The sequence below is a fragment of the Saccopteryx leptura genome, chromosome 6, assembly GCF_036850995.1.
Source record: "Saccopteryx leptura isolate mSacLep1 chromosome 6, mSacLep1_pri_phased_curated, whole genome shotgun sequence".
Lineage (NCBI taxonomy): Eukaryota > Metazoa > Chordata > Mammalia > Chiroptera > Emballonuridae > Saccopteryx > Saccopteryx leptura.
The window spans coordinates 86,092,549-86,106,302 of NC_089508.1; positions in this window are offsets into that span (position 1 = coordinate 86,092,549).

Here is a 13,754-nt window from a genome sequence, read left to right on the forward strand (position 1 = left end):
ATTGATTATTGAGCCTAAACTGATTCTCATGTTGACATTATTTTTCTTTATTTGTGTTGGTCCATTTTCCCTCAACTCCCTTCCCTGACAAAATAAAGACCATTAGGTAAAATAAAGCAATCTTTGTAGACTGATCTAGACACCTCTCAAGTAACTACTAGATCCAGACTATAGTTATAATAAATGATTTATTATAAAGCATGTTAATTATAAACCTCATTCAATTATTTCTCACAACACAATGTTTTTTGGAATTAAGAGTCATGATTTTTTAAATTTGATTCTTTAATTTGATTCATATTATAGTTCAGAAAAATCAGTGGTCCCCAACCTTTTTTGGGCCACAGACCGGTTTAATGTCAGAAAATATTTTCATGCACCAGCCTTTAGGGTGGGATGGATAAATGTATCATGTGATGGAGACAAGCGGCAAGAGTGAGTCTTAGACCAGGGGTCCCCAAACTTTTTACACAGGGGGCCAGTTCACTGTCCCTCAGACCATTGGAGGGCCGGACTATTAAAAAAAAACTATGAACAAATCCCTATGTACACTGCACATATCTTATTTTAAAGTAAAAGAAAAAAAAAAACAGGAACAAATACAATATTTAAAATAAAGAACAAGTAAATTTAAATCAACAAACTGACCAGTATTTCAATGGGAACTATGCTCCTCTCACTGACCACCAATGAAAGAGGTGCCCCTTTCGGAAGTGCGGCGGGGGCGGATAAATGGCCTCAGGGGGCCGCATGCGGCCCGCGGGCCGTAGTTTGGGGACCCCTGTCTTAGACGGATGTAACAGAGGGAATCTGGTCATTTTTTAAAAATAAAACATCATTCAGACTTAAATATAAGTAAAACGGAAATAATGTAAGTTATTTATTCTTTCTCTGTGGACCGGTACCAAATGGCCCACGGACCGGTACCGGTCCACAGCCCAGGGGTTGGGAACCACTGCTTTAAATGGTTTTAGTTGTAATTCTATTCAAGTCAAAAAATTAGCATGGGAAAATTCCACCCAGTTTACAAATTAGCTGGATGACATTGAACAAGTTTTTTAACCTTTTGGAAATTCAATTTCTTTAACTGTAAAATAAAAGTGTTGGATTAAAGGGTCCCTAAATTTTCTTAAAACTCTAAAGTTTTATGATTATCTGTGATATTATAAGTAGATAAGCTGAAAGCTATTTAGCAGAGAAAATTGCATTATGTAAAAACGTTGAAGACTTAATGAGGAAATGAAAAGACAATTCATCAGGAAATGGGGTCAAGTTAGAGAGCAAAGAGTGTAGTTTCCCAAGCAATTCGAGTTTGAAAAGAAATTATTTCAGAGTTAAACACAGACCTAAGCCAACTAAAGACAGAGAAAAGAAAGCAAGCTCCATTTTTTCCTGTCACTCCTAGAAGAGGAACCACATAACTGTTTAACTTTCTGCAACAATAAGAGTAATAAAAGAAACAAACACATAAAATACTCAACTATAAATTGGTTATCATTTGTATCTGTTGCAATTTTATTCCTACTCTTCTAACCCAACTCTGAAAGTCTGAATGCCAACTCTCCCCACCGGCAGGCACTTCAGTGGCTGCTCACAGCATGCTACTTTTTCTACCTCTTTTAGCATCAAAAATCCCCCTCAGAGTCTTACAAGTATAATTCTAAGCTGAAGCTGGGGTTGAAAGCTGGTGTCAATCCCCCAAATTCTGTTGGTGATAACATGAGGACGTAAGACATTCAACTTTGTCATGAAACTAAATTATGATACAGGAGACAAGAACATGAAGCTACTTGGTCAAAGTATTCAACCCAGAGCAACAGCCACACCACTCCAGGGAATACAGAGGGCCCAGACAAGGTGCCCTTGACTCCTGTATCTTCCTACTAAAGAAAAAGTGAAGAACTATACAATTTGCCTTGGAAGTCTAATTATATTAAGAGAAACCAGTTTCATACCTGAATACCTATGTTTTGTAATTGATCAAAAGGCAAGAAATTTTAGGGGTAGGGTGGGGAAGAAACAGTCACAATAGACCTGTAAAATCTCAGATCTGGCTAGTCAGCTCTTGTACAACTAAAAATTGGCTATATTTTTATAACATACTTCACAATTTGAAAATATGAGGTATAAATATATATTGTCAATCACTTTCATATCATTTTCTTGTGTTCAGAAAGTCACAAATTTCTGGAGAGTTCAGAAACTTTTTACTGTACTTATGTTTCTGAAATATGACTCAATTTCTTTTATGGTTTTTTTTTTTTATTCATTGAGAAGAGGGGAGGTAGAGACAGACTGGGATCCACTCGGCAAGCCCACTAGGGGGCAATACTCTGCCCATGTGGGGTTTTATTCCGTTGCTCAGCAACTGAGCTCTTCTTAGTGCCTGAGGCAGATGCCATGGAGCCATCCTCAGTGCACAGGGCCAACTTGCTCCAATCAAGCCATAGATGCAAGAGGGAAATAGAGAGAGAGAGAGAAAGAAGCAAGAGGGGGAGAGGTGGAAAAGCAGATGGGCACTTCTCCTGTGTGCCCTGACCAGGAATCAAACCCAGGACATCCACACACCAGCTGACGCTCTACTACTGAGCCAACCGGCCAGGGCCTTCTATGGTGTATTTTTGAAAATCTCTTCTTGTTAGAATATTTTGTTTAACACAGAGAATGTGCTGACAACTATCTCGAAAACAGATACTCAATATTTGTCTATTTCCCTTTTAACCTAAATATCATTTCTCATTACAAATTTAGACATCCAGAACAGACCATTGAAATACTGGGCTTCTGTGCACACTGAATAGAGAAATTCCACAGTGAGGGGGCTCATGAGAAGGAGAAGTGAAATCTTTCACAGAATATTCTGGGAAGCTTCAGCTGTTTGAGTTTTGGAAAAGTTTCCTGAATAGTTACTTCTGCAGAAGACTTAGAAGAACAACCACAGTGCCGATAATATTGTATTACTATGTTATTTAGCAAACAACTGTATAGAGCTTATTATATGCCAGACCCGGTAGGTGCTTTACAAATATTAATCTTTGATTTTCATAACAGTCCTACAGTGTAGGTAATATTATCATCATCACTACCCTCCCCATTTTAATAGATGGAAACAGTGAGGCACAGGGAGGTTAAGTCATTTGCTCAAGCCCCTCAGCTAACAAACAAAAAAATCTGGGGTATACTGTATGGCTCCAGCATCCACATCCCTAACCTCCACACTCTGCTCCTCTCGGGGTAGGACATTATTTGAGGTGGAGGTAGAGGGAAAGAATTAGACAGTGTTTTAAATGTCAGAGCCCTTTAGCACGTCACATCTTCGTATGGAAACACAACTTTTAACTTCGAGCAACTTCCACTTCTTTAACCCAGAGAGTCTGTGCTTCTTAGATGTTTTTAGGGTGAAAGATGTGATGATGTAAACACCAAAGAGAATTTTAAGAGTAGTCTTCAGGGTGACCTTGCTTCAGAAGCTGAGACCGGTGAGCCAAAGTATAGTATAACTAAGTTAAGTATAACTATGAAACTAGTACAGGGATGTTAATCTGAAAGACTATTTGTCATACTAAACCCTCAAAAATGACTGATTTACCTATCAGTAGGAGAATGATTAAAAAACATTCATGCATTATGTAAAGCCAATATCCACGGCCACTATCACAGCAGCCTGGCCCATGCAGGTTCGCATTGGATTCGGACAGTTGGTAAAGAAACAACGGAGCCAAAAACTGACGGGCCATCTTCTTTAATTCTAGCTTGCACCCAGGGGGCAAGTAAAAAACACACACTGGGCTCTAAAACCCACTCACATTCAGTGCTCACAAAGGTACTGACTTATCCGGGTTTCCTAGAATCAAAGGTTTCTAGCTCACCAGACTTATTCACCTCTGTTCCCCATCTCCTTCCTTCTCTCTGCACAAACTCTGCACTAACTGGCTTCTCACTCAACACTCCGCCATCTTGGCTGCTTCTCCTGGCCTCCTCCACGTGGCCTTTCTCTGCTTTCCTCTCGGCTCTCTCCTCTAATGATAATCTCAAGAACCAAAAGTGCAAGGTCCCGCTCTGCCCCCATTCTATAGTGTAGAAATCCAAACCTTTAATCCAATATACAAAACAGGGAAGTCTTTAATACAAAGTCACTTTCTGAGGCATGATAGGATTGTACCATCCCACATCAAAAAGGGTGGGAAAGGCTTAATCCCAAAACCAAGGCTACAAGGATTCTGCCTGCCCACAGCCCGCCCCCAACACATTAATATCACCTGGGCGATGGCCTCCACGTGGGCAGCACCATCTTTAACAAAGTGAGCATAATATATTTTATCTGCCCAACACATTAGAACACAAAGCAATCATTAAAAAGAATAATGTCAATAGTATAAAGACATATGTAACATTAAGTGAAAAAGACAAGCTCCACCATACTTTCATAGTATTATGCCATTTTTATAAGATGACATAAGAAACATTTATTTTCCTTTGTTTATAACATACAGGCATGTTTGAATACAAATAGAAAAATCTGAGAGAATACATACAAACATTTTAAGAGTAGTTACCTCTGGAGAATGTGCTGGATGGAGGGGGTTGTGGTAAAAAGGAGATAAATTTTTACTTTAGAGACTTCCACTTCCTTGTGGTAGACAAGATTCACCAAGTGCACATGAGTTAAAGCACAAGGAATCATATGGAAACCATTAAACAATTGGAGAAAGGTTAAGAAATAATCAATTATAAACAAGCTGTATAAGTTTGACAAACTGAGTCATGAGATACATCATACACAACTTTATGCACCAGTTATTATTCTATAATTATTTATGAATCACTGTGCTAGCTGAACTAGACATTGGTTTTGCTAACAATATAAATTTTGAGGTTTTATTTTCATTAAAACTTAAATAGGAAAAAATAATACCTCCCAAAGACTTATAAGTCAATACTTAATGCACTGACCTTTTAAAATTATATATTCCTTTTAAAAACTTAAATATATATTTATGTGGCCCAACACACATTTCAGATGGATTGGATGGCAAGTGGTAGGATCAAAAACAGTATGGCACAGAGTTAGACAGATGATCAATCTAGGTTCTATCACTGACAGCTCAGTAACTACAGTTACTTAACACCTGTGGGTTCCTGTTTGAGCTTCTTAAAAAAAGTTATAATTCAAAAAAGCAAGAGAATGGTATCTCTTTTGGTTGACTGACACTAAAATACACCTCCAATGCTGGCAAAAGCCTTGTTATGCAAGTTACCAAGCAGTAGTGAAGATGACATCTGAAATAGCGATCAGTGTCCTCCTCTTACCCCACCCCCCAGCATACTTCCCCTGCTTCTTCCATGTTTCATTCAAGTTTCCCCTTTGAAAGTCTTGACTATAGATCCCCGCCCCCATCCACAACCTAGAATCAAAGCCTCTTCTTTGGCCTGGCAAGAAAGCCCTATTCTGCCAAGGCCCCAGTCCACTTTTCTAGGATCCTTCCCTGCCTTCCAACCCCTGCCTAGTTCCACATAGGAAAACTATTCAAGCCATATGAAAAATGTCTCCAGTTTACTATTTGCAGGCCCATAGTTTCAAAGCAGAAATCCCGTAAACCAGAGGTGCTTTAGAATTCAAAACTTTTTAGATTTACAACAAGTAATCCTGTGCTTATATATGTATATTACACAATGCCCCAGGGGGTCTCAGGCATCAACTCTTCCTCAAACATGTAAATAGTTTTTCAGCAAACCCAGAATATTTACATTAAGTGTCAAAAGGTTGCAAATAGCCTCAGTCAGTCCAGGTCTGGTTTTGCCTCTGAGTCACTTCCTTTCACTCCTCCAGATCTATTGCCTACACCCCCCACACACCTGCTTTGTGCTGGGAGCTGACCTCTCTGGGCTTCAGCTCCACAATGCATTGGAAGGAAGGCCAAGTGGGAACCCAGCATCCTTTCTAGGAGGCTGGGTATCTCCCTCTCCTGAAGGACTGTCATCTATAGGCAGCTGCTTTTTAGGCAGTGTTTTTCCCATGGCTTTTTCCCTCCGGTTTCCAAGAACCACTTTTCTCCTCTTGTCTCTTTGTCTCTAATGATCACAGCAGCTCTGCTGTCCCACTATCACATTCCTACCCCATGTGCCAGTGTCCCACCTGCACTTTTGTAAGTGGTCTCTTTATTAAACCCTCTTCAGATGATCCCAATATGAGAATGCCATCTGCTTCTTTAGGGAGACCTGACAAATCCAGCCCACTCATGAGTTCCAATAAAGTCAGGTTTTCCTACCTAAAGGGTTAAGAAACAGTGTTCAGCTCTTAAAACAGTTTGGACTTCAGAATTACATCTAAGATATTGTGAACCCCAAAACTTGACTGTTTCTTTCTTCCGTTTAACACACACTGCTCCTTCTATCTGGAATGCCCTTGTCTCCTTGTCCAACTGGCTAACTTCAATTTAGTCTTTAAATACCCTCTGTCTGGTGAACTTCCAGGGTAAACTATCCATTGACCAATCCCTGTAGACAACCTCCCATTCAACAGTCCTGGGCACCTGCAAAATCACTAGAACAGCCTTGGAAAACTTGGATGAAAATGAGGCTTGAAGGGAAAACCTCACCCAAAAAAGCAATGAACTCACAAGTACTGTTAATGTTATGTATGTCAAATATATGTTGAATTAAAAAAAAATAATAATATTACTGTATTATTTTTAAAAACAAACAGATGAGTGTACTCAAATGACTAAAATGTAGTGGTATCTAAACTTCTTTTGATTGTCTTGCACCAAAGACTCACAAACAAAACATAAACAGAAATTTTAATTTTTTTTTATTTATTTATATTTTTACAGAGACAGAGAGGGAGTCAGAGGGATAGACAAGGACAGACAGACAGGAATGGAGACAGATGAGAAGCATCAATGATTAGTTTTTCATTGCGCGTTGCGACTTCTTAGTTGTTCATTGATTGCTTTCTCATATGTGCCCTGACTGAGGGCCTTCAGCAGACCGAATAACCCCTTGCTGGAGCCAGCGACCCTGGGTGCAAGCTGGTGAGCTTTTGCTCAAGCCAGATGAGCCCACGCTCAAGCTGGCGACCTCGGGGTCTCGAACCTGGGCCCTTCCACATCCCAGTCCAACGCTCCATCCACTGCGCCACCGCCTGGTCAGGCCAGAAATTTTAAAATAATTTTAAAATAATGCTCATCCTTCATATGTCCGAAGCATTCTGGCATTTTCTAGCCTATTGTAGCCAACACTACTTTTTTAAAAATACTGATCTTACCTTAGAAATAGATTATGCTATATAGTTGGAAGACACCAAACTAAACAGTATTTGTCAACAAAGGTTTCCAAACACTGTCAGACAAAGAACCAAAATGTTAACTTAAGTTGTAACCACAGTTTAGTTTTTTGCCATTTACACTTTTGAGTAGTTTCTCCCCTGCGGCAGACCAGCGCAGCTCCTAATAACAGTGCGGAATTGAGGAAACACACTTGTCAAAATAAAAAGGATGGGAACCGGAGGACTCTTCAAACTGCCTGGCAGTATCTGAGTGCCCTATAGCCCCCCCCCCCCCCCCCCCCCGTTGCTTTATTATATAGCCATATGCAAATCAAGGACCTGAATGCAAAGTTACACATCCAAGGCTAAGACAGGAACTCTCCCAAGGCAAAAACAGGATACATTAGTGAAATCTACTAACATCTGAAACAAAGAGTCAGAGGAAGCGTCTGTATATTGCTTCCAGCAACCCAAGGAAGCAAGTAGAGTGGGTGCAAATACTCAGCATCATAGCTAATATGGAGGTGAAGGCGGGGGAGAACTTAGCCTTTTGCTAAGCCTCGAATCTAAAATGGCTTTTTGCCATTTATGGTCTACAACACTCCCCATTTTCAGTGATTTCAGGGCTTTCCTGGGCCGGGGCAGGAATTCCTTTCCTCAAGTTGGATGACATCTGGCTCGAACCACAGGAGGTGTGCCGAGACAGAAACCAGAGCAGTCAGCAATTGGGAGTTGGGACTGTCTTAGCTAATTTTGGATATTTGGTCACCTTATCTGAGATTACATGTAAACTCACTTTTTTTCAGTGTCTCAGAAGGCAGCTTTTATTATGTAATTTAAAAAGAATTTTGCTGTGTTGGTTAATGATTTGGGTTAATTTTAAACTCGGGTTTATGAAATGTGAGCTGGTGCCAGGAAAATGTGGATAAATTGTCGCTTCCCTAGAGAAAACAGTGGCGCCCTTAGTAATGGATCCTAGTAAAGTTTCTATATTTCTTTTAGGACTTAAAAGACAAAGCAAAATGTGGGTTAAGGTTTCTGCTGTGTATGTAGACTATATTATGCAAGCCCAAATAAGAAAAAAAAAATTGTCCTAATTCAACTCTTGTTTGTACCAAGCAGATAATCATTTAGACACCTTTTAGAGAAAAGAATTTAATTACAATATATAGATATTGTATTATTTAGAGTTGCCATTGGTTATATGTGACAAAAGTCCAAAATAGTAGTCAATAATAGTCTGATCTGAAGTAAGATAGTATTTTGCTCTCTTGTAAAAGACCAGAGGTTGGCAGATCAGAACTGACACGGCTTCATGACGTCAAAGGACCAGGATTCTTTTCTGTTGCTAACTACCGGGATTTCTGTTGATGCATTAAAATTTCAGGTGTCTGGCAGGAGGATGGAGGAATAATGGTATGCCTCCCTCTCTTGAAGGACATGCCCAGCAAATTGCATATACCATATCCTCTTATAGTTCATTAAAACATAATATAATCACATGGCTGTACTCAGCTGCACAAAAGGTTTGGAAATGTAGTCTCTATACCAGGAAGTGATATATCAGCTACAAAATGAAAGTCTCTTACATAGGAAAATGGGAAGGACAGATATTGGTGGAAATAAGTGATTTCTTCCCAAATACTCATGGTCCGGGATTGAAAAACCTTTAGGCTTGATTTTTGAAACCTTTGCCTTTCCTCAAACAGGCAGCCTTCACCTTATTCCTTAACCCAGTGTTAAAGGGAATTGCAAAGAGCACTACTCTGCTTGCTTAGTTGATTCTTTTGCCCATATAAGGCAGGGCCTGCCATGCCAGGACATGGCTTGAGCTAGAGCCAGTCAGACCCTAACCACAAAGCTGGGAAACAGAATCTAACTAGCAAACAGGGAGAGGGAAAAGAATGATGGGAGGTAATCACAAATACCTTACCACCATGTTTAGGAAGCTCTAAGTTAATGTGTTCAAATCTAGATTCTTTACTTCTCTCCTAAATTTCACCTCAAAATGCACTGCCATCCACCCAGTTGTTTAAGCCAAAAACCTAAGTACTGTAATATTTAAGCCCCTTTTTCCCTCACTCCTCACATCCAAGCAGCAGCAACTACAGAATTTGTGGGACCCAGAGAAAACAAAAATGCTGGGCTCCTTCTTTTAAAATTATCATCAAAACTTCAAGGTAGCAGTAGCAGAGCATTAAACCGACTGTGGAGTCCTTAGACGTGTGAGAGGCCCAGTGCAACTGCACACACAGCTGACAGGCATCCAATATACATTTTGTAAATTTTACTTCTGTGGTAGTTAATTTTATGTGTCAACTTGACTGGCACCCAGATACGTAGTCAAACATTATTCCAGATGTGTTTGTGAGGGTATTTCTGGATTTTTTCTCCCTGATGTGGTGGGCCTCGTCTAATCAGTTGAGGTCCTGAATAAAACAGAAATGCTAACCCTTCCAAGAGTAAAAAGAAACTCTTTCTGCTCTGAGACTTGAGTTTTTTCTGCCTTCAGACTCAAACTGAAACATCAGTGTTCTTGGGTCTGGAGCCTGACAGCTTTCAGACTAGAACTATACCAAAGGCTCTATTGAGTCTCCAGCTTGCCAACCGCAGATCTTGGAGTTTCTCAGCTTCCATTATTATGAACCAGTTCCTTATAATAAATCTCTCATTTTCTCTCTAGATATCTACATCCTACTGGTTCTAAACTCTGGGAAGCCCTTAACTAATACAACCTTCAAAACATTTTTTATGTTGCTACACTTCTTTTTTTTTTGTATTTTTCTGAAGCTGGAAACAGGGAGAGACAGTCAGACAGACTCCCGCATGCGCCTGACCGGGATCCACCCCGCACGCCCACCAGGGGCGATGCTCTGCCCCTCCGGGGCGTCGCTCTGCCGCGACCAGAGCCACTCTAGCACCTGGGGCAGAGGCCAAGGAGCCATCCCCAGTGCCCGGGCCATCTTTGCTCCAGTGGAGCCTTGGCTGCGGGAGGGGAAGAGAGAGACAGAGAGGAAGGAGGGGGTGGGGGGTGGAGAAGCAAATGGGCGCTTCTCCTATGTGCCCTGGCCGGGAATCTAACCCCGGGTCCCCCGCAGGCCAGGCCGACGCTCTACCACTGAGCCAACCAGCCAGGGCCTCGTTGCTACACTTCTTAACATTTTTATGACACCTTTGGATCTCTGGTTCCAGATTAAATGGTAATGGCCTCCTAATACATGTACTGCTTTTACTTTGGCTCGTTGCTTCAGTGGTATTTAATCAGAGATGTGGAACCACAAAAACAGAGATATAGATACACACACACATACATATATACACATGCTGAAAAGACAAATACATAGAAGACATAAAATATACATATTTAATATATAATATTTAAATATATAAAATATTACACATCAAATATAAAATATATTTATATAAATATATTAAAATACATAAATATTTATATAAATATACTTACATATACATATATAAATATATAAATAAATTTGTGTGTGTGTGTGTGTGTACATGAGTTTATTATACAGCTTTGACCTTACACAACTTTGGGAGCTGATTAAACAGTATACGTGGAGCAGGAACCTGGGGCTGGCAATTGCAGGGGATGGTGACTGTGAAGAGGGGAATGCGGGGATCAACTGGAATCTGTGAGGATAAACTTGAACATATAAGAATGGGTTAAAATCATTGTCAGTCTCTCACCACCTCTGAGCCTCCAACTTTGAGGAGAGTATGTGCCGCACAGGAGAAGGTGATGCCCTTAGTCATGGATCTAAATATGTTCTTGGCTCTGGGTTTAGAAAAACTAAAGGAAAAAGTTGGCAGAAGTTGAAAGAGCTGTGGGCCGGATGTCGCTCCGGGAAAGCAAGGTGAGCCAGGGATGACAATAGTGTGGATACAGTGCAATGGTGCCTTGTACACTGCTCCAACCTTCCGAGAGCAAAAACAGTAGAATACCTCTTTCTTTCTGCCTTCCGAATAGAATACAAAATTCTTCCTGTGAAGCTGGCTAACCCTGAGCCATGCAGAGAGAGAAATTCTGGAAAACAGTTCGGGCTCAGCTAAATTGACACCATACAAATCCTCCACACCTCTTCCATTAATTCCAACATGGCAGCAGAAGATATCACTTATAAGTTTTAATCAGATTATTTTCTTCCTCAAAGCCTTCCAAATGCTTCTACTTACATCTAAAATAAACCCCAGACTCTTCACTGTGGTTTACAAGGGTGCACAGGATCTGACCCTACCATTCTCTGAGCTCATTTCATTTTATCCCACTTCCACCTTGAGCGCCATCCTTGCACCACTGCCTTCAACACCGCGTGGTCATTCCTGTCTGCGGGCATTTGTACTAGCTGCAGCATTTGCCTGCAACTCTCCTCCCACTGATCGAGCTTCGCCTCACTGGCTTTCTTTTTCCTCAGGTTTCAGTTTATCTGCCATCTCCTCAAAGACCTCCCTGACTACTTAATTTAAAGAAGTCCTCATATACCTCAATTCTCTCTCACATCACCCTGTCCCAACATCCTTATCTTCGTTAGAAAATATTTTATTTATCATTTACTTGTTTATTTTCTACCTTTCCCACCACCATCACTATCAAAATGTAGCCTGTGTAAGAGCAAACACTTAGACTATCTTCTTTCTCTGCCTGGAACATGGTAGTGTTAAGCCAAATTCGGAGGGACCCAAAGCATGAAGGACAGGAACAATGTCCGTCATTTACACATCAAAGCTTTATTGTCTAGCTTGGCCAAGCGGCGGCAGCTCCGACAGAAATCTGAGGGAGAGCGCGCTGGCCCTTTGTTTTACTTAGTTTTTATAGTTTTGTAAGTGGAAAGTACAGAAGCAAAAATTGCAATTAGGAGCCCTTTACCACTATTGGTTATAGTCCTATGTCCTTTAACATGATAGGACCACGTTCAATTTGCAAACCATACATCATTTTGGAGAACAAAATTTACAAGTCAACACAATGGTAGAAAGATATCTCTTTACATATTAAAAGGCCTTCCTATATTTTCTAATGTTCATCAGCCATCTCTCTGTCCAGAGTCAGACGTATTAACCGCATGCATTTACATAAGAGAGGTAGTTTCCGTGAGGACAAATGCCCGCAAATGGCTCATAGTTATAAGAAAAGGTTTATTTTGGCCCTTCCCCTCCTGCACCAGGCTAGCCATTCACTCCTTTCCCCACAGGTGTGGTGGAATGTCAGGGAATTCATGCTTTCCTTCCCTTTTCATTTACAATACAATGGCAAGAGCCATCCTGGTTATGCCAATCACACAGTACAGAGACTATTCTCACAATTTCTCTGCACTCCTTAACCCAAATTAATAAAAATGTTCTCCAAGCCTCTCAAAATATTAATTCTGTATTTTTTGGTACCTTACAACACCTGCGGATGAAGTGGCTCAGTGGCTCCTCATTAGTACTCAATAAATGTTTTGTCAAGGGAATAAAAATATCTGGGCTTATAATAAATAAAAATATTTTGAGTTATATTGGTTTCCTAGGGCTGCTGTAACAAAGAAGCACAAAATGCGTGCTTTAAAACAACAGGAATTTATTTTCATGTTCTGGAGGCTAAAAGTCAAAATCGAGGTGTCAGTAGGGCCATGTTCCCTCTGACAGCTCTAAGCAGGAACTTTTTCTTGCCTCTTGCAGTTTCTAGTGGCCCGAGGTATTCTCTGGCTCCAACCTTTTCCTCCATCTTTTTTTTTTTCTTTTCTGAAGCTGGAAACGGGGAGAGACAGTCAGACAGACTTCTGCATGCGCCCGACCGGGATCCACCCGGCAGGCCCACCAAGGGCGAGGCTGCCCACCGGGAGGGGAGGAGGGAGAGAGGAAGGAGGGGGGGGCGTGGAGAAGCAAATGAGCGCTTCTCCTATGTGCCCTGGCCGGAATCGAACCCGGGTCTCCTGCACGCCAGGCCGAGGCTCTACCGCTGAGCCAACTGGCCAGGGCCCCTTTGCCTCCATCTTTGCATAGTCTTCTTCTCTGTTTGTCTCTCTGTGTCCCCTCCTTTTCTTATAAGGACATTGGTCATTGGATTTAGTGCTCATCTTAAATCCAGGGTGATTTCACAAGTATCCAAGGTTAGAACCTGAACATATCTTTCTCAAGGACACAGTGCAACTCATTACAGGGCTGATGAAAGATTCCTATTATGCCTGCTTCTTCTGCTGAGACAGGGTCCCTTGTACATTCAAATTTAGGGCAACCTATCAGGAGCCTTAGTGAACACCATATACCACAAGAAATATAAACATTTTCAGGTAATACATAAAGGGGTATTTTTCTATTCCTGGAAATAGTAGAAGGGTGGCCATCAAGATATGGACAATAATTAATTAAAAGTTTGCAAGATCCAGAATTAGGAATTTATATGATAGCAAAGCTGCAACAGCATCCCTTGGGGTACACTGAGTACATGAATGCTTAACAATACTTAGCAATGTGGTAAATAAATCAT